Raw genomic sequence first — 25,563 nt, forward strand, 5'->3', positions numbered from 1 at the left:
TTGGAAAATGAATATAGAACAACTCATGGGGGAAAGGGAAAGGAGGAGGAGGGGGGGTATGAGGGACGAGGTAACAAACAGTACAAGAAATGTATCCAATGCCTAATGTATGAAACTGTAACCTCTCTGTACATCAGTTTGATAATAAAAATTTGAAAAAAAATTCATAAAATCCCACATCTCCATTATATGATTTAGTTTGGGGGTACATGTCATGAAGAACACAAACATTTCTATTTTGACATCTATGAAACTGCTGTGTGCTTTGTGTTTGGGAAAATGTGCTGTCTGAGTTTCAATTTCTCATCAGAATAGTAGAGGTAATAATTATCTTAGGTTCATGTGTTTCTAGGACTCTGGTGCTCAGCCATTGACGACAACTATAGTTGTTATTTTCAAATGTGGCTTGGTTTTAAAGCACAGAGTATTTCAATTAATCTACATCATCAGGTAATCCCTTGATTTTCCTTCTCGTGTCACTCATTTACTCTAAGACAGTGGGAAGATTAGAGATCAAGGGCAGAACAAACTAGCAACCCTACAGCTTTGCATTTGAAATAAAGAAATAGCATTTTAAAAGCTATGTGATATGTGATGCCCATCACTGTGATCAGGAGTCCATTAGCTGGTGCTTAATTTCTTATCTTGTTATATGGTAAATTATCTGAGAAGCCACATTTTGAAGGATCGTGTCTTAGAGTCTTTTTTAGAGCATTAGCAGTCTGCAGGCAGCCAGTTGTTGCAAAAGCCTGCAGCCCACAAATTCTGTTAACTATCAGGAAACAGGCCAGACAGGAAAGAAAGAACAAAAACAATACCAGTAAACCAATTCAGCTCCAACGGAAAGCTGACTTTGAACACCATGGTGACCAGAGACAAGCCAGGAGACAGGAGACGGGATGGAGACATGTGGCATGGTGATGATGTAATGGTGTCTGAACTGGCCTGATCCTAAATAGGGTCAGATCATGGGGCAGGGTCACAGGAAGGTCCCAGTCTGAGGCACTTGATGGATAGTGATGTGTCCAAGTTGAGAAACCTCTGAGATTACCCTCAGAATGATGAAACCCGATGCAAAGGCAGGGAGGCTTTTATTGAGCACAAGCTCTAACTTGGGCCTTCTGCCAGCACTCAGATGCAGCGGGTGTGGAAGAGCGGCCCCCAGCACTCGAGATGAAGGGTTTTTAAAGGAAAAGAAACACAAGCAAGGGGTTACATGTGTTCATATGCATTTTGCGTTACAGGATTGGGTACTGGTAGATGCTTTTCTATTTCTTGGCTAGGAAGTCTAGGGGTTTCCTTGGCTCCATATCCTGACTCACATCTGCATTGCAGGTGTCTGGTTTTCTCAACTGTTGGTTATCTCAGGGGTAGGGCAACTTGATAGTTATGGCTCTGGAACATTCCCCTGAAGGTGGGGTAGTTCTTGGAACACTTTACTATTTTTCCCCAAACTAGGCCAAGGGGCTATTTAAGAGTTTCTATGGTCATTGTCACCAGCTTCCCGGAACTGTTGTTGTTTGCTACAGGGGAGAATGGGGGAAGGGTATGTAGCTCTGGGGAAGCAAGCAGACTTACAGAAGCAGAATATGCAGTTAATATTAATTGATACACCTTTCAATAGGTTCAGTAACCTATAGGCCAAGGGCCCAACCCTGTCTCCAGGTACTCAGGAACACCTGTAATGGCGTCCAAGGGAGGCAGGGGAGGATCCCCCATCCCTCCAAGAGTCTACCACTCAGAGACAGTCTCAAGTAAAAAGATGAATTTATTGGGGGAAGTTCTGGATGGTAGTCCCCAGTTTCAGAAAAACATATAACACAGAACAGGACAGTGGAACAGAGACTTACTTCTGGAGGGTTCCAACAAAACAATTCAGCTTCAATGGAGAGCTGAATTGGGACACCATGGGGATGACAGACACAAGACTCAAACATGTGTCATGGCATAATGGCGCCTGAGCTGGCCTGCCTCTAAATAGGGTCAGGCCAGGGGCCTGGGTCACAGGGATCTCCCAGTTCTAAGCACTTGACAGACAGGTTCAGTAACCTATAGGCCATATGCCCACTACTGTCTCTTGGGATTCAGGAACTCCCATTACCTGGGGATGGGGCTTCTCTGGGGCTTCCCTTCCTGTAGGAATCTAGGCAAGCCCATCAAGAATTGGCATGCTGATTCAGGGGGCTGGGCTTGGGGCACTATTGTTTACAGGGAGAGGGAATCTTCCCGGACCTCTGAGCAGGGGGATTGGGGAGAGAGTGGAGATGGAGTCAGCTTCTGCCCTCTTTCCCTGGCCAGATCTGACCTCCATATTACACACCCATAACCTGGGGATGGGACTTCCCTTCCTCTGGGAATTCAGGCACACCCATCAAGGCATGTAGCCAATGATGGTGCTGGCCAGATCTGACCTCCTTACTACAATCTGTTTTGAATGTGAGGAAACTGAGGCTCTGCCCAGGTAAGTCCCTGGGATTGCACCTTAAACTGTGTGTTGTTTGTGGCTTAATTTTTAGCTAGTATTTGCTTTCTATACACACATTTAAAATTACTTTGTGTGAATTACTTTACTTGACTCAGAACAGAGTTTTATATAGTTACTATTGAGTTGAGTAGCAAAGAGGAGAAGGAAGAAAGGACAAGCAACACATCTAGAGTCACACAGCTGGGGATGCTAACTCTGGGTTATGATGATAAATAATTACACTACACTGCTAATAGTCACACCATATTGATTTTTTGGGGAAAGAGGCCATATTCCTAAGTCACTGTAATGGGGGCCCCCAAAGGGAGGGGGACCACAGTGTAATGGGGTCAGGGGGGTGTCCCCCATCCCTCCCAGAGTCCACCACTCAGAGACGGTGTCAAGTAAAATGATGGATTTATTGGGGAGGTAAAAAGTATACTGACTAGCCAGGGTCATGGCCCAGACTCAGGAGCTGGGACCGCAACCATAAAAAGCAGGCTGGCCGGCCAGGGCTGCAGCCCAGACTCTGGAGCTAGGACAGCACACCACGGAACCATGCTCAGGGTTAAGTTATAAAGGCAAATACTACATGGTCAAGCTTGCCACACCCAGGTGGCCAATGAGTTTACAACACTTACAGAGCATGCCAGGTCACACGCAGGTGGCCGATGGAGTTACAATCTGCCTCATAGCAACTGTTTGAACCAACCTATCATTTTAGTTAGACTTGGTGCATGGATTTGGTGGTTCTCACATGATGCAGGTGGATACGCCTACTCATGGGAAGGCACAGGTTTAACCTTGAACCTTCCACAACTCAAGTGGTCAAACAGTTCACACAATCTTATCACAATGAAAGGGAACTTTCCTGGATAAGGGCAGAGGAGATCTTAGTGAAGATGGAGTCAGCTTCGGCTCTCTTTAGCTAATCTGAGATGGAGTTAATCTGACACCCCTCAACAGCCAATGATGGCTCTGGCCAGTTCTGACCTTCATATTACAGTCCCCATGAAAATATTGTCTCACATAAATCTGCCAACATGTGCTGTCTAAGCTCCAATTCCAGGTGATTTAATTCTGCACTTTTTTTTCTGTTTCTAACATGTGCATTACATTTTTTTAACATTTGTATGAATTGTGTCTGTATCAATTAACACATTACAGAAAAGGTGGAAGATGATATCCAAAGAGAAGAAATTAGAGAAATAAAAGCAGCATCTATAACCCTGAGATGTCTCTGCTTGCATAAGAATTTCTTTTTAATTTTATTGTCAGGGTGATGTACAGAGGGGTTACTGTTATATATGTAAGGTACTGAGTACATTTCTTTTCAAATTTGTTACCTCCTCCCTCATTTTTCTCCTACCCATCCTCCTCCCTAATTCCTCCCCTCCCACAAGTTGTACAGTTGGCTTACAACATACTGTTTTGTGAGTATTGCTATTACATTGGTTCGCCTTTTACCCTTTGTCTCAACATCTTCATATTCCCCTTCCCTTCCCTGATTCAGAGAACATATGCAATATCCAGGGTATCAAAATCAAACACAGTGATAACAGAGGCTAAACCATACAGAAGATAAACAAATGGAAAAATAAATAATTTCATATAGTGCATTAAAAAATAACAACTGAAAGAATATGTCCCAGCCTTCCCAGGGGACCATGCAGAGATAGTCATGGACAGGAGAAAAAGGTTAATAAGGAGGTTTATTAATGGGGCCATATCTCCCAAGGGAGAGGGAGTAACATGGGCTCTGCACCTTATCCAGGTGGCAGCTACTCTGGGGCTAAAGGGGAAGTACGTAGGTCTTTTTTTTTTTTTTTTTTTTTTTTTTTTTACCAGTCCTGGGCCTTGGACTCAGGGCCTGAGAACTGTCCTGGCTTCTTCCAGCTCAAGGCTAGCACTCTGCCACTTGAGCCACAGCGCCGCTTCTGGCCGTTTTCTGTATATGTGGTGCTGGGGAATCGAACCTAGGGCCTCGTGTATCCGAGGCAGGCACTCTTGCCACTAGGCTATATCCCCAGCCCAAGTAGGTAGGTCTTAATGTTGAGTGGGAGTGGCCCATTGTAGTTCTAGGGCAGGGAGTTTAGGTATGGGTGGATCTGGGGGCAAATGGGAGGAGCTGAGGACCTGAGGCAGGAGAAATGCAAACAACAACAATGACAAACTGCATGAGAACTTTGACCTATGAAAAACACAGTAGAGTGTTTAGGGAAGAGTTACTATCTCCAGGTAGAAGCCATTCAATCAGCCCCAAGGTAGTGTGCAACCAGTCAAAAAGTCCCATTTAATTATTCTTTTTTTGTCTTCCTTCTGGTACGTAAGGTGGAGCAGAAAGGATTGATTAGACAAATTTTTCTCTAAAATGACGGTAAATAAAAATTATTACAGGAAGATGTTGTGTGCATTCTTGTGAGTCTCTTCAAACAGCCATATTGGCAGCCTTGTTTGGAATTCATTTTTTCTTGATTTTCCCTTCCCTCCCTCCCTCCCTTTCTCCTTCCCTCCCTCCCTCCCTCCCTCTCTCCTTCCCTTCCTCCCTCCCTCCCTCCTTCCTTCCTTTCCTCCCTCCCTCCTTTCCTTCCTTCCTTCCTTCCTTCCTTCCTTCTTTCTTTCCTTCTTTCATTCTCTTGTGCCACTATTGAGGCTTGAATTCAATCCTCACCTTTTTGCTACTCTTTATTTAAATGGTGCTCTGCCACTTGAATCACATCTCCAGTTCCAACTTTTGCCTGTTAATTGGAGATAATTTGTCTGCCCAGACAATCCTCAATCCTCAGACCTGAGCCTTCTGGGTGCCAGGATTACAGTCACAGCCCACTGTTTCCCAGGCTGGCATTCATTTTTTGAAGCACACAGGAAGCAGGATTGCTCAAATAGCTTCACAATTGTCTAATCAGCACACTTCAGTTGCCTTGTACTTAAATTTCAACTGTAAATGGAGTCCTGTGAGTTTTCTTATTAATAGACAAAAAAAATAGGTAGAGTAAATCTAAAATCTCTGCTGAAAAATATGGAGAAATTACGACGGCTCTTTTTGTGGCTGAATTTTACCCCTGGAGTTTAATGTGGCTGCCTTTACACACTGATCCTTTAATCCACAAACACTGTAAAACTGTCTAATTTTGTCATCTGTGATTAAACCCTGAGAGCTGCACGTGTGAGTCTCAGATACAGCAACATGGAGTGGGGTTGAACTGTGCTTCTTGGGCTGGGGATATGGCCTAGTGGCAAGAGAGCCTGCCTCGTATACATGAGGCCCTGTGTTCGATTCCCCAGCACCACATATACAGAAATCGGCCAGAGGTGGCGCTGTGGCTCAAGTGGCAGAGTGCTAGCCTTGAGCAGAAGGAAGCCAGGGACAGTGCTCAGGCCCTGAGTCCAAGCCCCAGGACTGGCCAAAAAACAAAACAAAACAGAACTGTGCTTCTTATACATTAAAGGATTTACAAACATTTTTGAGTATTCTCAATTTAGAGCTTATATCGTTAGCTACTGAAATGAAGGCAAGCTGTGCATGGCCTGCAATAGGCCTGAATGTGTACACTGATGACATATAGCAAACTAGATCCATAGCCTATGTATTGCCTGACCACCAAGTAAACTACTACTCTGCATGGCACTAGAGTTAGAGAACATACCAGTATTGTGTTCAGTGGAATTAAGTGTTTTCTCTTTCTGTATTTTCATCCTTAGCACCTGAAACCAGATACTTGTCAGATACTAAAACCCCTTCTTTTTGTTCAGCTCTTGGCAAACATTATTCTATTTTCTATGTGTGTTTTATAAACACCTTATACAAGTTTAGTTCTCATGTGATTTAAGATAATTTCCTCAGGGTTCATTCACATTGTAGCATGCACCAGAATCTGATCACATTTTAAGGTTTAATAAAAGTCCATTCTTTGCATTTTATGCATCTATATAATGGTTAAAGATTTCTAAATCGTACTCCATCTTTTAGCTATAGAAAATAATGCTGCTATAAACACAAAGGAACAAACAATGTATTCCTGTCTCTGCTTCCAGTTCTTTTAGGTGTATATGTAGATGGAGAATTGTTAGGTTCTAGGCTTAATTTTATAAGGCAGAAACACTACACATTTCTGTAGCAATTGCACCATTTTAAATCCCTACTGGCAATTCACTAGAGTTCATATATCTACATGTCTCCTTCTCAACAGGTGTTATTTTATTTATTTATTTATTTATTTATTTATTTATTTATTTATTTATTTATTTATTTATTGCCAGTCCAGCGGCTTGTACTCAAGGCCTGAGCACTGTCCCTGGCTTCTTTTTGCTCAAGGCTTAACACTCTGCCACTTGAGCCACAGCGCCACTTCTGGCCATTTTCTGTATATGTGGTGCTGGGGTACTGAACCCAGGGCTTCCTTCATGTATATGAGGCAAGCACTCTTGCCACTATGCCATATTCCCTGCCCCTCAACATGTGTTATTTTATGTTTTACTTGCTTGGTATTTTTCTTGCTTCCTTTGAAATAGTAATTGAAATCTATCCTATTCCCTATCCTATTCTAATTATAGTTTTGATTTGCATTTGTTGTGATAATGATATTTAACATCTTTATATGTATTGACAAGGTATGTATATTGCATTGAGCAAATTCCTACTCAAGTGATGTGTCCAGTTTCATATTGAATTATGTGGGGATAGTGTTGTTACTGTTGAATTTTAGGAATATTTTATACAATCTGGACACCAATGATCCCTCTTCAGATAAATGATTTCTAAATATTTTCCTAAGTTCTGTGCATTACTTTCCTATATGGTTGTTCATGTCCTTTGATCTAGAAGCTGATTTCAGCAAAATAAATTTGTCCATTTTTGTTTTTATTGCTTGTGACTCATGTCTCAATCAAGCCTTCATTGACAGATCCAACATCATGAAGCTTTCTCCTTGATTCCATCCATAAGAACATTGCATTCTATTTGTGATACTTTCTATTTGCTCCATTTTAAGTTGGTTTTTGTACAAGGAAAAAGAGAAGGCCCACCTAAATCTTTTCCAAGGTATATTTAGTTATATACTAGCACCATTTGTTAAAAGCAATTATTTGTTGCCTCATTAAATGGTCTTAGAACTGTTGCTCGGGATGTTTATGTCCATTTATGTGAGGTTTATCTCTAGGTCATTTATTCAATTCCATTGTGTTCATACCAGTAGTACATTTTTTAAATACTGTAAGATTCTATTAATTTTAGAAGTTAGTCAGTGCAAGATTTTCAACTCTTTTGTCGTTTGTTTTGACATCAGTATATTTATTAGCAAATTGTTTTTTACTGGCTTTGAAATTTCTCTGGATTATCTCTAGCATCCTTTTCTCTTCTCTGCTCTCTCCAAATTCTAGTCTATTTACTATGTGAAAAATTTTAACTTTCTTTTTTATTTTTGCCATTACTCATTTTTAAAAATAAATAGTAGTCTAGGAAGTTGCCATTTAACAAAGCAGTTTATGAATACAATACATCCTTTCAACATTCTCATCCCACTTCAACCCACCCTTTCCTTACTTTTCTTAAGTTTGTAGCATATACAATAAATTCTCAACTGCCTTTTCTCCCTTTCTTCTCCCCTTCCTTTATTCACCCCTCCCTCTCCCTTGGCCCCACTCCTTTTTTTTTTTTTTTTTTTTTTTTTTGCAAGTAACAGGTTTCTGGCACCTATTTTATTAGGCTTTGACATTTTCTTTTTAAAGAATTACATTATTTGAGTTACCCTCTAGGCTATTGTCTTTCCATTATTTATTTATTGGTGTGTTTACTTATTTATTTACTTATATATTTATTTTAGTGAGGGTTCTGGGGCTTGAACTCAGAGCTTGGGCACTGTATCTAAGCCTTTTTTTTTTCTCTCTTTCTTTCAAGGCTAGAATTGCAGGTCCATTTCTAGTTTTTTTGGTCATTAATTAAAGGTAAGAGTATCTTGAGCTTTCCTTCCAGCCAGGGCTGGCTTGGAACCACAAATCTCAGATCTCAGCCTCCTGAGTGGCTAGGATTATAGGCATGTACCACTGGTATCCAGCGCAAGTCACTCCTTTGAGATTTTAGGACAGCTTTGCCTGTTTCTGTAAAAAGATAATACTTAAGAATTTGACACGTGTAGTAATGATTTTATGGATTGTATTGATTAGTATTAATATTTTAATAATAATGAACATTTCAATTAGTAATTGTGGTATATCATTCTGTTTATCTTTAAAAATTCCTTTCAATAACTTATTTTTAAAGATTTAGGTGCATAGAAACCTTGACTCTTTGGTGAAGTTTTTCTGAAGCATTTAATTCTTTTTGATATTATATTTTGTTTCCCAATTCATTCACTGTTAAAATATCAAAAGATAACTCATTTTGATCTATTTTTCTTATACTTGTCCTCTTTCAAAATTCATTTGTAACTTCTAGCATTTTCTTGTTTTGAGAAAAAAATAGGGTTTTCTACCTATAAGATTATATTCTGTGTAAAAAAGAGATAAATTTCCTTATGCATTCAAAACTTAGATCTCTATTTGTAGCCTCCTCCCTCATCTCAGTTTTGTACAGTCCTAGCATTTGAACTTAGGATCTGGACCACTCTTCCTGGGCATTTTTACTGAAGGCTAGCATGCTACCATTTCAGCCACAGCTCCATTTTCTGTTTTTTTTTTTTTGTTTGTTTGTTTTTTTTTTTTTTTTGGTTTGTTTGTTTTTGCTTGTTAATTGGAAAGAAGAGTCTAACTACTTTTGTACCCAACCTGGCTTTGAGCCAAGATCCTTGGATCTCAGCTTCCTGAATATTTATGATTACAGGCATTAGTCTCCAACACCAGGCCAGTCTGTTTTTAATAAGGAAAGAACATTGAGTTTTTTTCAATATTGTCAGATCTAATTGTTTATAGAATTGTTAAAGTATTGTATTTCCTTATTGATATTCTGTCTGGTTGTTCTAAACATTATTAAAAAAATGTGGATGTCTCATTCTGGTATTGCACAGATTTTATGTATTGCACAGATTTTATGCTGTCAATATTTTTCATATATTTTATAACCTTAATATTTGATTCAAATACATTCTCAATCATACTGTTTCTTTGTAAGTTTGCCCTGTTATCACATACATAATCTCCTTTTTAAAATGTCCTGTTAAGAGTTTTTCATTTAAAAGATATATGGTAATAGTGTAGTTATTCTTGCTTTGTTTAAGTTAATATGTTTACATAATATATATTTTTCTTTTTTTAATCTATTCATATCCTTACTTGAAATATGACTCTCCTGAAACAGCATATATTTTAATCTACTTAAAATAATTCTAGCTTACATCTTTTGATTAAACAATTCAAACCATTTACATTTAAAATGAATACTGATGGAGGACTTATTTTTGCCTTTTTGTTGTTTATCCTATGTATAACTTTTTGCATAGTTATTGCTCACTTTGTTTATTAGTCTGATTCAAAAGAACATGATGCTGGGAATATGGCCTAATGGCAAGAGTGCTTGCCTCATATACATGAAGCCCTGGGTTCGATTCCCCAGCACCACATATATAGAAAATGGCCAGAAGTGGTGCTGTGGTTCAAGTGGCAGAGTGTTAAGCCTTAAGCAAAAAGAAGCCAGGGACAGTACTCAGGCACTGAGTCCAAGGCCCAGGACTGGCCAAAAAAAAAAAGGACATGATAACATTGAATTTGTCATTTCCATTATTTTAAACATATAGATGTATTCGTTGTGGTTGTCATGGGGATTTCATGTAAATTGATTACCAATTTATATTAAAAAAAAGATTACAGGGGCTGGGGATATGGCCTAGTGGCAAGAGTGCCTGCCTCATATACATGAGGCCCTGGGTTCGATTCCCCAGCACCACATATACAGAAAATGGCCAGAAGTGGTGCTATGGCTCAAGTGGCAGAGTGCTAGCCTTGAGCAAAAAGAAGCCAGGGACAGTGCTCAGGCCGTGAGTCCAAGCCCCAGGACTGACCAAAAAAAAAAAAAAAAAAAGATTACCAATTTATACTAAATGAATACCAGTTTAACTTTAATTGTATAAAATTTTTACTTCTAGCTAATTTCTCTACTAAATCTAGAGTCTCCTGAGACTTCAATAATCACATATTGGTTTGCTTGATATTTCACCACAAATCCCTTACAATATGTTTTTTAATTCACTCATTTGTATTTATCTTCACACACTTAATGACATCAATTGTCTTGCCTTCAGATTTGTAGGGCTTTGCTCTTGCTTGATTTGCTTGCTCAGCTGTTGTCTTCCACTTGAAGGTCATTTCCATCTTGGATGTTTGCTCTTTAATTTAAGATGGAATTTCATGAACTTTTCTTCCAGGTTGGCTTTGAACTTCTATCCTCTAGATCTCTGACTACCAAGTAGCTAAGATTATAATCACAGGCCAATCATTCCAGTTTATTGTTGAACTTTTCTTATGAATTATTTATTGTTCTACTTTCATACTTCAAGTATTCTCATTTCCTGTACTTATAATATTTATGGCTTTCTTTAACTTATTGTCCATGAATTGGCAGTTTAAAAAAAAACTGTAAAAAAAAAATGCTTTCTTAATGTTTTTACCTGATAAGTCCTATGCCTGTAGGGATAGTCTGATGTGGGAATAGTTATAGACAAGGGAACACCCATGACTTATTTTGGAGTTTTCATTTAAATAGTTTAACTGCAGTTTCTTTTCTTGACTTAGGCATTTTATTACATCATTTTAGCTGCCAGGTTTGTTCCAGGGATCTTCAGGTTTCTAGTTTGCTTGTAGCTTGTGGCTCTTTTTAGCCTAAAACGTAAGTGATGTCATATTCCTCCCTCTTTTTGTCTAGTCAGTGGAGAATTTTCTATTCAGTGGCCTATATATGAAAGCTATTCTCTTGTCATTGTGCTAAAAACTATTAAAATGTACAAAGGAGGGTGTTTACATCCTTTGCCTATATTCTCTTTTTCCTACTTTCTGTCATTTTCTCCTCTTTTCCTCCCTTCTTCCTTCTCTCCATCTCTTTCTTCTTCTTTGTCTTTTTTATTTCTCTTTTTCCTTCCACTTTTCTGTTTCATCTTTTTTACATTTTTTTCCTCTTTGTACCTCTTTCCAGGTCTCTGTCTCTGTCTTTGTTTCTTTCCTTCCTCTCCTTTGTCTCTCTTTCTCTCAACGTCTTTCCCCTCTTCCAATTTTAGAAAATTAATAAAAACTCATTGATATCAAATAATTAAAAAGAAACCTAAATACTTACAGTACACAAATGACACTAGAACAGCAAGCAGAAATTTTGCTCTCTAAATGTTTTATCAAATTTATTTGCATGTTGCTTCAGTGATTGATACCTAAGCAAATAAACACTAAAGTTGTGTGCTTTCAAGTTCTCCCTATCTAATATGTATGCAAAAATATAAAGAAGCATCCAACTTGTGCAAAAGTCAGCATTCTTAGTAAAATATGCAATTTTGGCCTCATTAAATTCGAGAAGTATACAAGTTTCATTTAATAAATACCAATATTTTAGAGAAACTAAATTAAGAAGTCAGTGATAAATAGCCCTGGGGAAAGAATCTGTTCTTAAACAATCTGTTCTTAAACAAGAGTAATCTTGTAGAAGGGTAAATGGGAAAAACAGTCCTCTATTTCTGGAAAGTCACCATCAACATTTTGCAATGATATATGGTAGATATATTACCAGGTGGTGCTAATGAATGCATTGAGGGCAACAAGATGATATTTACACTCATAGGGGCAATGCTATTTACTATGCCCTTTTCATAGTCTATTAATATATCAAAAATGATTAGAAGTAGCTTCAATGATAAAACATTAAGGAAGCAAAACTGAGTAACTATATTTGACCAAGAATACCTCAGATTGACTTGAATATTTTCATTAATTTTATTTATGGATTGTGATTGCACTAGGATTCAAAGGCCATATATTGTAAGTTAACTTTATACTACTGGAGCCATATCCCCAGCCTTTCATAGTCTTTACTATTTTTCCCATATCATCTTACATTTTTGCCTAGGCTTATCTTGGACTTAGATTCTCCTGCCTGTGTAGCAGTAAATAGTCGAGTTACTGTATTCAGCTTGTTTTTTGAGATATGGTCAACTTAGTTTTATACTTGTGCTAACCATGAGGCACAATTGTTTGATTTCTGCTTCTCAAGTAACCGGGATTAGAAGTGCGCTATGATGACTCCATATGATTTTAAAATATGTCTTTTATCTGTGTCCCATGTCCATTTGTGTGAGCCCCTGTTGTAGGTTAACCATTATTTCTTCTTTAGAAGATATGTTCTCTTCTCTCTGTCTGATAATGTAGGAGTGTGTCACTCAGCCTTTATATACTTTAAGACTATGTTTTCCAAACATAGGTCTTATCTATTTGTTTTTTTTTGTTTGTTTGTTTCCCTTTATTGTCAAAGTGAAGAACAGAGGGGTTACAGTTTCATATGTAAGGCAGTGAGCACATTTCTTGTTCAACTTGTTACTTCCTTCCTCATTTTTCTCCTGCCTGCCCCCCCATCCCCCCACCCCGCTTTCCCTTTCCTCCTGATGAGTTGTGTAGTTGGTTTGCACCAAATGGTTTTGTAAGTACTGCTTTTGGAATTGTTTGTCTTTTTATCCTTTGTCTCTCGATTTTGAAATTCCTTTTCCCTTCCCTAGTTCTAATACACATATATACAGTATACAGGGTACTCAGATGAGATACAGTGATAGCAGGGATACAAACACAGGAAGGGAATACAAGAGAAACAAAAAAAACTATGGTTTCACATGGCATGTTGAAAATAAATATGATGATGATATAACACTTGTTTCCATAACATCAGTTCATTTCACTTAGCATCGTTTTATGTGTTCGTAAGGGCATAACTATTGGGCTATGGTTTCCCTCATAGGGAATAATTAGTACAGGCTTAGGTTAGTCATAGCAAAAGGTCTTATCTATTTGTACACACATTATCACTCAGTTATGTTATGCCACTCTCTGTATCCCAATAGCTGTTTGTCTTTTGGAACAATGGAAGATTTATAGATGCCACTAACACTGGTAAAATTATAAAGAGAATTACTCCAGCACTAGAAAAAGTGTAATTAAAGCTAATTCAAATTAACATTGTTAACATTGTTACATACACATTCTCACTTTTTGTGACACTTTTCTTTGGTATATACATTGACTATCTGCTTTTTGTTTTCTCTAATAAAATTATAAAAATTATATATTGATTCATATATCAAAATATTAGTCTTTCTTAATGCATCAACAGTTAAACCATTGCCAGGTCAAAGATTTCAATTCAAGAATTTGGTGGACATAAATTTAATTGAATGCTATAGACAGAGACCTGATTTAAAGCTAAATTTATACAGAGAACATATTCATTGCTTTTGGCTCTGTAATATAAAATTTTGGAATGCTCACGAAAAATTATTGAATTGCAAGCCAGTTTGTACTATGCTTCACTTTGTATTGATCTATCCAGGTGTATTTACCTACTGTGTATTTTTCTTACATGATACTTAAAAAAAGATGTAATACCTCTGTGTTGATCTTCCTGTATCACTATTAAACTAAAAAGAGCTTTTAAATGCCAATTTTATCCCATTTACCTTTTTAAACTTAGTTTTAGCAAATTGCCTGGTTATTCATCTGGGGCTTAATAAAAATTGACTTCAACCAACTTAATTTTAATATTGAAGCAAAAAAGCATCATTCTATTTTTCATTCATATGTATAGTTTGATGAAGCTGAACATGTGTACTTAATAGCAGGAGAAGAAGGGCTGGGATTATAGGTCAGTAGTAGCATGCCTGCTTAACATGTACAAGGACCTGCATTCAAACGCAAACACTAAGAAAGAAATTAGAGCAGAGATAAATGGGACTAAAAAGAGAAATATTTGAGTGCACGTTTACATGTGCACACCCACCAACAGCAGCAGCAGCAGTAACAACATGCTTTTTGGTTTAATATCTTTCTTCTGTGAATGACAAAAGTGAACAAACTGAGTGGCCAGAGAGTTTTAAGTCTCTCCTGCCTTGAAAAAAAAAAAAGACCAAAACCTCTGTGAACTAACTTTATAAGAACAATAGAATATAATCAAAGTTTATAACTTCCAAGCAAAGATTCTAAGAAAAAAACACTTTAAGATTAGGAACACAGGCCAGATTTCTACAAACCCTTAACCACTCCAAAGGAAAAGAATGATCTCTCAACTTGTATGGAATTGTAGATGGCATTTGGCCTGAGGGGGGGGTGGCATCCCACCTCCCAGCTCTCTCCTTCACACTCCAGTTAAGGCATCAGACATTACTAGCAATGTTCTAACCTGTCTATGGGTTGCCTGAAAAACTGGTTTCAGGCAGGGAAATCACTGCAGACCCACTAACATTGAGGCTAAAAATTAGGATATATCAAAGCCATCAGGTATAAAGTCGAACTGAGAAAGCTGCAAACAGGCCTAGTCAATACATACACTTACAGGAAATCTGAAATTTGTTTCACCTCCATAGCATCCCAAGTCTGAAAGTATGACCAGATAATTTGTGATGTACCTCCCTGTACAAAGTCAACCCACAGGCACATAATGAAGTAGATTTTTCCCCAAATGCCATTCACCGCCACCCCCCCACCCCAGTATGAAGATATTTCATATAAATCATAATGTTATTCAAGAAAAAATCACAAGGGATACCAAGAAGCAGGTAAACGTAATCTACTCAAAAGAACAAAATAAGGGCTGGGGATATAGCCTAGTGGCAAGAGTGCCTGCCTCGGATACACGAGGCCCTAGGTTCGATTCCCCAGCACCACATATACAGAAAACGGCCAGAAGCGGCGCTGTGGCTCAAGTGGCAGAGTGCTAGCCTTGAGCTGGAAGAAGCCAGGGACAGTGCTCAGGCCCTGAGTCCAAGGCCCAGGACTGGCTAAAAAAAAAAAAAAAAAAAAAAAAAAAGAACAAAATAAATTGTCAGCAGTAATGAATGATGAACCACAAGTACCAAACTTCCTAGAGATATTAAGGCAACTCTTATAAATATGCTCAAAAGAAAACCTGAAGGAAAAAAATCAAGTAAACAATTTATTTAAAAAAATGATAAAAGGAAGCCTTGAATAACTCCTGAGCTTAAAAGTAAAACTGAATTTAAAACTTGTCAATGAAGGTTCAGTAAGATTTTTTTTTTAATGTGGAAAGGAATCATAGATCCTAAGAACAGAAACACTGATGCACAGATACTGAGGACAAACAGAAAATAAAAAGAACAAATGTGAGCAGAGACTTGACTTCCTATAAACGAAGATAAGTTTTTTGTAAGAAATAATTTTAAATGCATTACAAAGTTTGAAGAAAAATAAGAATTCATAAATACGAAAAACTCCATTATATTAAAAAAATAGTCAAATTATTATAGGCAATGCATCAAAAGCCAAACACAGCGATATAATATTGAAAGAAAATCTTGAAAAGAGAAATTGCTTGTCATCAACAGAGACCTGCAATGAGATAAACAAGATTTTTCCATAAGAATGTTGAAGGTTATAAACAGAGGAAAGAAAGAAGGGAGGAAGGCAGGCAAGCAGGAAGAAAGGAAGGAAGGAAGGAAGGAAGGAAGGAAAGGAGGGAAGGAGGAAGGGAGGGAGGGAGGGTGGGAGGGAGGGAGGGAGGGTGGGAGGGAGGGAGGGACAAAAAGCAATAAAGTGGAGCTGGGGATATGGCATAGTGGTAAATTGCTCACCTTGTATACATGAAGTCCTGGGTTCAATTCCTCAGCATCACATATATAGAAAAAGCTGGAAGTGGTGCTGTGGCTCAAGTGGTAGAGTGCTGCCTTAAGCAAAAAGAAGCCAGGGACAGTGCTCAGGCCCTGAATTCAAGCCCCAGGACTGGCAACAAAACAAAACAAAAATAAAGAATTCTGTATCTAGGGACCGGGAGTTTCTTGTTGAGAGTTTGAGAGTTTTTCCTTAGCATCCAACAGACTTAGGATCAATCCCCAGCAACACACACACACCCCCACACCCACACCCACACCCACACACACACCCTGTTTTCCAAAGTACTTCAGATCAAAAATAAGGGAGAAATTAAGAAATTCTGAGGCAAAGAAAATCCAAGCTAGTTTTCACTATAGAAAGTGCAGACAGAATATTTGATGTGAAATGAAAGTATACTTGATAATAAACCTCTCAATATCTGGTATAAAGACATAAATAGAAAACAATAAAAGAAAAAATGATTTTGTATGTAAAATTTTCTTTTTACACCCTACTTTTCCTTTTGTAGGATTTTATGCATAAAATAATTATGGAGTTTATACATGTATATATATGAATAGTTACACTATGGATACTAACATAATGTCAGAGTATGTCTTGAAAAGCTTAATTGTCCTTTAGTCCCATGCCCAGAAGGAGCCAGAAAGTACAGTATCCTGTCCAAAACATTTAATTAATATAGTTCTAAAACGATCACTTCAGGCCAGGCACTAGCTGCTCACACCTGTAATCCTGGCTACTAAGGAGGTGGAGACCTGAAGATTACAATTCAAAGCCAGCCCTGGGCAGGAGATTCTTAACTATCAAAAGGTTGTTCCTCAAAAGAGTAAATATAGAGCTCTCCTATGGCCCAGTAATTCTACTCCTGAGTATTTCCTCAAGTGACCATAAACAAGACCACACTGAACATACCATCACAATTATGTTGATTGCAGGATTATTTACAATAGCTAAGACATGGACTCAACCTAGATGCTCTCAGTGGATGAGTGGATCAAAAAATGTGGTATATATACACAATAGGATTCTAAATTTCCATGACAAAAAATGTCATCACCCTATTCAAAAGGAAATGGAAAGACATGGAAAAAATTTTATCTTAAATGGATCAAGCCAGACCCAAAGAAACACAAGCTGCCTTGTCTCCCTCATTTGTACCAATTAGCATATACATACAATAGTTCTAGCAGAGGATCACAATATCCCAATACCTACATACACCTGACCTTATAAAATGATGCTAATCTAACTGAACTACAAGATATGGAAACAAGATGATTTATTTTTCTTAGTGTACTATATGCGGTGTTTTTATTTACTTTTTTCTTCCTTTGCTTTACTCTCGTCACTGTTTTTTATTGGAATGGGAATCACAGAAACAGTGAGGCTAAGGATGAAGTGTGAACCAATGCAACAATGGCACTCACAAGGCATTAGGTTGTAAGTGAACTTTACAACTTGATAGTGAAAGGAGCTGGGGGGGCGGGGAGGGAATGCAGGAGAAAATGAAGGAGGGGGTAACAGTATTTGAAAAGAAATGTACTCAATACCAGTAACTGTAATCCCTCTGTATATCACATTTATAATAAAAAAATTCAAAAAAAGAAAGCCATAAGTGGAGCTGTGGCTCAAGTATTACAGTGCCAGCCCTGACACCACCCAGGGATATCACCCAGGCACTGAGGTCAAGCCCCAGGGACCAGAAAATAAAAACCTCAGCCACATGGCTCATCTATATCAGGGAGTTATTCATTTCAATAACCATTTCACTTTTTATAAAGTTAGTAGATTCTCCTGTTACTGATTAGCCTTTTGGATTGTTACACACTGGGATTTTATTAAAAATGTACTTATCTATTCACATTAATGCATGTGCTCATACAAAAACACCTTTATAAAGAAATACAGATACCTGGATATTATCACCAGATTCTGAAAAGTACTGTTTTATACCTGCATCCTCCTGAGTCTTTCAGCTCATCTCTGTTTATGTTTTCTGTCATCATGTAAGCTCAATGAGTCAAAAGAATGATTTTCCCCTGTGCCTGACTAAGCAAATCTGTCTCTACTCTGGAGAGAACATGACTGAAGTGTGGCTCAGATCTTACATATCTTATGAAAGAATGTTCTGGTTAGTTCCTACAGCCTCTGTCCTATGTTATAGTTGCCATCTATTTGTGGATGGGGTATCTTCTACTAAGGAAAATTACCTAGAGAACAAAATTCTCCTTTCTGGATTAGGAAGAGTTTATTCACAGTAAACCCATATTGGAAGCCTTTAAATCCATTTTATCTTTTTAGTCACTTAGGGGAATGCCTCCTAAGTAAGTTCTTTTCCAGAGGATATTCAGGAAGATGGCTAAGTGAGCAAGTTGTTGTTGTGTTACTTGTATTCATAGTAGAAGTTCTCCTATCTGAAGTCCACTTAACTGCACAATGAATTGAGCCACACTTCAAATTCCCACTTGATAAGTCTACAGAAATCTACTTATACTATTCCTGCTTATTTCCAAAAACTTCAGTGATTGATACACTTTCATTAGCCATTTTGTCATAAAATATGTGAGCACAATAAAATTCAGAAATATTTATTTAATCCCTTTCTTAAAAAAAATCCAAAAAACTCTGCCAGTGGCTGGGGCGCGAATTCAGGGTCTCATCCTCTTTCTAGGCTTTGTGACTGGAGCTATAACACTTGGCTCATGACTCCATTTTCAGTTTTCTTGTTAATTACCTATAAATTAATGTTTGACTTATCTACTCAGACTGGGTCCAAACCATGACCCTCAGATATCAGTTTCTTGAGTAGCTACATGATAGGCATAAGCCACTGGTGCCCAGCAGCCTTTTCTTGTCTTTTTTAACATTTTTTTATTCTCTTGGAGATTAAACCTAGGTCCTTGTACAAGCTAAGAGTGCACGTTACCATTGAGCTCCACCCCTACTCCCCTTTATTTCACTGTACCATTGAACTGTGCCCCTAATCCTCTTTATTGTTATTTTTATGTTATAACAACTATATTTGGGTTTGATGCTATTGATTTTGCTAGGAATGATTGTAAACTCTCTTCCTTGCTGGTGTTTTAGTTCTTTTTTTTTTTTTTTTAAACGGGGGGGATAGTATCCATTCAATACTACTTTATTCAATCCATTGTGATTCCATAATATGGTATAGTGTAACAGCAGAGTTAGCAAGGAAACTAAATTTTGTGTCAACTTTTCCCCTCAAATTCACCTCTCTCATGTTCCCTTTTCCCCTTCATGACCCATTACTCCTACTCTGTCCTCCTTTCTCATATTTCTTTACATTGCATCCCATAAACATTTCTTACCTCTCTGTTTAGCATAGAATTTTTTACTTCAGGTTTCATTATGAGAAACTTTCAAGGCTCAAAGTAAAATCCTTAGGCTGGGAAACAGGATTCTTTGGCCAATTTTTTACTCCTCTAGTCAAGCCACTTAACCTCCATATGTACATACATGTCTCTAATATATGTAAGATTGTCATTCCTCCCAGGTAGTACTTGAAAGGTCGCAATAGAACTTTAAGAGATGTTTAAATACTGAATCTTCCTCCTTTTCAGTCACAGAGAAGATATTTTGACTAGAAAGTGACTATGACAGAGATAGCACATACAGCCTTAGTCCATTGAAATAAATGAGCGCTCTTGTACTACTCCCTTATTTCAAAAGTCACAGGGCTTTGATGACTGGCAAAGTGAACAGATTCTGGCTTAGCCATGCTTTGAGGCTGTCTCCCTTCTCTTGGTATGAAGTTTTAGATTTATTAAGTTTGAGCTCCTGGGCTGTCATTTGCTACACACCTATCTTATAACTGCGGTAGTGTAGCTTGGTGTGCATTTCATTGTTCCAACCACACTGAGCAGATGGAAATGGAACCAGCTTCCAAATTTAAGGCCCATTTCCAGAGATGCTAGGATCAGTTTGGTAACATCTAACTTTTATTATCTCTTGTCATTCTTCCAAATCATGACATTTCCGGCAACAAAATGAAACTCTTAAATTAATTAAATACATCAAGGGTCAGCCTTTACTACTGAATCTTACAAGTAGAGAGTAAGAGGTCTTAGAAAAATCATAAATTTAATAAAGACAGAAAGATTTCAGTTTTTCCAAAATGATCAAAAGCTGCTTTTTCAAGTCTTATATCTAGAGGAAACATCTATTCTCTATTATTTTACATCCACAAGTGAATTGCAAATAAGTAGGCCTCCGAAATGAGCAGAAAAACACAGGTCAAAGAAATTTTGCCTAAGTTGCTCCTTCATATAAGAAATGATAAAAATAGACTTCCGGGAAGACAGCAGAGCAGCTGCAGTGCAATAGCTCAGCTCCCTCCAGCACCGCAGATTTCTCACCCCATAGAAACTTCTACCACTAGAAATACAACCAGCCTAACTTGTAACAGTACAGGGATTCTGGCCAGGAAGGAAAAACCGACTTTGCACATCTGAAAACACAGATTCGAGCTCTGGGCGGTTTCCTACCACCCCGCCAGTGTCGGCGGCACCAGCACAGTGCCCATCACAGCAACCCGCACTCCACGGAGGTAAAGCACACAGCGGAGAACCGCCGGCGCCTGAGTACGGACGACCTGAAATCACCGAGAAAGCGTGAGTACCCACGAAAGGTATTCTCACTAGCGACCACAGAGCAACTCCGGCAAGGCAGCCCAGCCCCCACCGCCAGAGCAAAGCGCCATCTTTGCCACTGGCATAGGGTCAGACCAGATTGAAACTAAAACGGGCCTGGGAAAAGCGAGGTCAAATTAGCCATCTTTGTAAAGGGCAAGAGGGACCAATCAGCAAGAGACAACTCTGCCCTGGAGAACGCCCCCTGCCCAGGTGGGAGGTGTGCCCTGGGCCTCAGCTTAGCCAGAGGTGCCCCGCCCTGCCCGCCGGAACTTCTAAATTTAAAGCAAAAACAGCCACCAGCTCTCAGCGGCAGGGAAACACCAGACTGAGGTTCCTGAGACAGTTAAATGGTCCCGTCACAGAGGAAGCCCAATTCCCAGCCCGAAAAGGAGCTGCTTTCCAAAGCCACCTCCGCGAAAGAAGCCGCCGGGTGCAGGAGGTAGAAGCCTTGCACAGGCAAGCACCTCTCAGCTGGGTAAAAGAGGCCAGAGGCGCCCCTCCCTGCTGAGTTCACAGCCTATTCAAAGGCAGTCTGTAAAGGCCACGGCCCTGCAGCAAACAGAGGAGCAAGCTGAATTCTGCCAAACCCAGAAAATCAGGAATATAGACTGCAGACCATCATAAGGAAACCAGAGACTGGGGAAACACGACCCAAACAAAGAAGACTCCATTTTTTTTTTCTTTATCTTTTCAACATTTCTTAAACTTTAAAAAAAAAAAAATTTTTTTTTCAATTCGGAAACGTCGTCTTTTTTTTTTTTTTTCCCCCCATGTTTTCTATTTTTACCAGTTTGTTTTATCAAGTTTTTTTTTCTTTTCTGTTTGTTTGGGTTGTTCCTTTGCTAATTTTTAATTTTTTTTTCCTTTTTATTTTATCTTCTTTTTTAAATAATTATTCTCTGTTGTGTGTCTCCCACTACTTTTACTTTATTTCTCTCTCTGCATTCTCTTTCTTTAAAACTTACTTCCCTATGAAGAACACCTCCACTCTTTTCTGCTAACTCTCCATTACCTATCATTGCAACCTTATTCTCTCTACTGATTCTACTCTTCTCGACACTTCCACGTCACTGAAACTAAACCAAAATCACCACCTCCCCTCCCCAATACATTTTACTCTATTCTCTTTACTACCACCAACTTACCCTCCTGACTGGACGTCTAGTCTCCAATGACTCCTGGTTATTGGATAGAGGGTATCCCAGCTTAATAAGAGTGAATCAAATGGGTTCATAGAGAAAGCCAGTCCTAAAAGATCTTAATATGAAAACAAGAATTGCGTATAGGGTTGTAACAGTAAATAAGTAACTACTGAATACAGGGCGCAGGATCAGTTGTTATATTAAGATTGTATTCTTTAGGAACACCAAATCTAATTTTATAGACAGGTATACAGGGTATCTGTACATAATTGTGAACTTGTAAGATTTACACAACAGTGCTTGGTAAGGGCTGCGTTGGGTCTTAAAAGGTGCTCACAAGTGCTGGTAGACTGGCATCCCCAATTCAAATGGGCAGAAGAAACATAAGAAAGATGGCAAACAATGAAGTCTTATCTCCCACTCAAAACAAGCAGGAAGCAGAGCAGCCAATCAAAGACATAGAAGAGAACCCTCAAAATGCTCTACAAAGTCTACTGATAAACATGGTAAATGAAAAGTTCGAATCTCTTCAGTCAATTATTCTAGAGCGTGAGGAGGCAAAGCAAAAATTAATGGAGAATTTCATGGCATCCACAAATATAAAGATAAATGAACTTCAAGAGTCAAATGAAAAGATAGCTAACCAGCTTAAAGATTTGAGAGACAACACTCAAAACCAAAGTAATGAAGTTAATGAAGTAAAGAAGTCCATACAAGACCTAAGAAATGACATGGAAATTATCAGGAAAGACCAGTCAGAAGCAAAAGAGATTCAAGATCAAGTAACTAGCCTACAGTCCCGACTAACTGAAGCAGAGGATCGAATTTCGGGAGCTGAAGATACCTTAGATTCTATGGAGAAAGATAAAAAATCAATACAAATCCAGTCCAATAAACTAAACAGATCGCTACAGGAGATTCAAGACACGATCAGGAAGCCCAATTTAAGGATAATAGGTATTGAGGAAAACTTGGAGAAAGAGGTTAATGGGATAGGAAACCTATTTAACAGAATATTAGCTGAGAACTTCCCAAATATCCAGAAGGAAAGGCCTATACAGATACAAGAAACATTTAGAACCCCAAATCGACCAGACCAGAATAGGACATCCCACCGACACATTGTGATCTAAACAGCTTCAGCAGAGTGCAAGGAAAAAATACTCAAAGCTGTTATGGCAAAGAAAACAATCACATATAAAGGACAATCAGAATTACCCCAGACTTCTCAGCAGAGACCATGAAAGCAAGGAGAGCCTGGAATGAAGTATACCAAACTCTAAATAAAAATAACTACCAACCAAGAATTCTGTACCCAGCCAAACTCTCCTTCATAGCTGAAGGTCAAATAAAAGTCTTCCAAAATAAGGAAAAACTGAAACAATATATCTCCACCAAACCAGCTTTACACAAAATACTGAAAGATGTACTATACAGGGAAAATAATCAAGATCCCAATACAGACAGAGAAATGAACCCTAATTAGTAAACATCAGATCAAGAAATGGGAAGACACAGCTTTAAACAAGATAGTGATAATGAAAGGAACAAACGATCATCTCTCAATTCTAACTGTCAACATTAATGGACTTAATTCTCCAATCAAATGACCTAGGCTCATAAGTTGGATCAAAAATCAAGATCCATCTCTCTGCTGCCTCCAAGAGACACATCTATCCAGCAAAAATAAACATCTTCTAAAAGTGAAAGGCTGGAAACAAATCTATCAAGCAAATGGCCCCCATAAGCAGGCTGGAGTTGCAATCCTAGTATCAGACAAAATTGACTTCAAATTAAAAAAGGTAAGAAGAGACAAAGAAGGTTACTACATACTAGTAAAAGGATCTCTCCTGCAGGAAGAAATAACCATTATAAATATCTACACACCAAATGAAGGAGCACTCAACTTCATCAAACAAACACTACTGGCTCTCAAATCACTCATCGACCCAAACACATTGATAGTTGGGGACTTTAACACTCCACTATCACCTCTGGACAGATCAACACGCCAAAAACTAAACAAAGAAAAAACAGAACGAAACAATTGCATACACCAACTAGACTTAATCGACATCTACAGAATATTCCACCCAGCAAGGACAGAGTACACATTCTTTTCGGCAGCACATGGAACATTCTCCAAAATAGATCACATCTTAGGGCACAAAGAAAATCTGTACAAATTCAGAAGTATCAAAACCATTCCCTGCATTCTTTCAGACCACAACGGAATAAAATTAGAGCTCAACTCAACCAGCCACCACAGAAATTGCTACAATTCATGGAGACTAAACAACACACTGCTGAACCATCAGAGGGTCATTGAAGAAATTAAAACGGAAATTCAAATGTTTATGGAATTCAACCAAGTTGAGGACACAAAGTACCAGGTCCTTTGGGACACAGCAAAGGCAGTACTCAGAGGAAAATTTATATCTCTGAGTGCATACATCAACAAACTGGAGAAACAGCAACTCAGTAATTTAAGGAAGCACCTTAATTCCCTTGAGAGAGAACAACAAGCCAAACCCCAAATCAATAGACGGAAGCAAATAATTAAAATCAAATCAGAAATAAATCAATTAGAGACAAAAAACCATCGAAAGAATGAACAAAACAAAGAGTTGGTTCTTTGAAAAAAATCAACAAGATAGACAGACCCCTGGCAAACCTGACCAAAAAACAAAGGCAGCACACTCAAATAAACAAGATAAGGGATAAAACAGGTAACATCACCACATAAATAACCGAAATTCAGAAAATAATAAAGGACTATTTTGCAAACCTTTATGCCAACAAATTTGAGAACTTGGAAGAAATGTATGATTTCCTAGAAAAAATTCATATCCCCAAACTGAACCATGAAGGTTTAAACCTCCTAAACAGACCCATATCTAGTATTGAAATAGAAACGGCAATAAATGATCTCCCATCCAAGAAAAGCCCAGGTCCAGACGGATTCACTGCAGAATTCTACAAGACCTTCAAAACAGAACTCACACCAATATTTCTCAAACTCTTCAATGAAATTGAAAGAGAACATTCACTTCCAGACTCATTCTATGAAGCCAGTATAACCCTCATCCCAAAACCAGGCAGGAACTCATCATGGAAAGAGGACTATAGACCGATCTCCCTGATGAACATAGACGCAAAAATTCTCAACAAAATTCTGGCCAATCGACTTCAACAGATCATCAAAAAAATCGTACACAACGATCAAACTGGATTCATCCCAGGGATGCAAAGTTGGTTTAATGTGCGCAAGTCAATTAATGTAATCCACCACATCAACCGGAGCAAGCTAAAGAATCACATGGTTTTATCTCTGGATGCGGAAAAAGCGTTTGATAAAATCCAGCACCCATTTATGCTAAAAGCCCTGGAAAAACTGAGATTCCAGGGAACATTCCTGAATATAATCAAGGCAGTTTATGACAAACCAACAGCAAGCATAACTCTAAATGGTGAAAAATTAAAGCCATTCCCTTTAAAATCAGGA

The 25,563-nt window shown here is 38.3% G+C and overlaps 1 long non-coding RNA gene across 1 annotated transcript; it reads left to right on the top strand.

Moving 5' to 3' along the window:
* The first annotated feature begins 3,354 nt into the window (after positions 1 to 3,354).
* On the top strand, positions 3,355 to 19,968 carry LOC125338975. The gene is made up of 3 exons (XR_007208378.1): positions 3,355 to 3,469; positions 8,497 to 8,500; positions 19,955 to 19,968. It is a non-coding gene; the product is annotated as an uncharacterized LOC125338975 (long non-coding RNA).
* The last annotated feature ends 5,595 nt before the right edge of the window (positions 19,969 to 25,563 follow it).

This window comes from Perognathus longimembris, chromosome 20 (genome assembly GCF_023159225.1).
Source record: "Perognathus longimembris pacificus isolate PPM17 chromosome 20, ASM2315922v1, whole genome shotgun sequence".
NCBI classification, from domain to species: domain Eukaryota; kingdom Metazoa; phylum Chordata; class Mammalia; order Rodentia; family Heteromyidae; genus Perognathus; species Perognathus longimembris.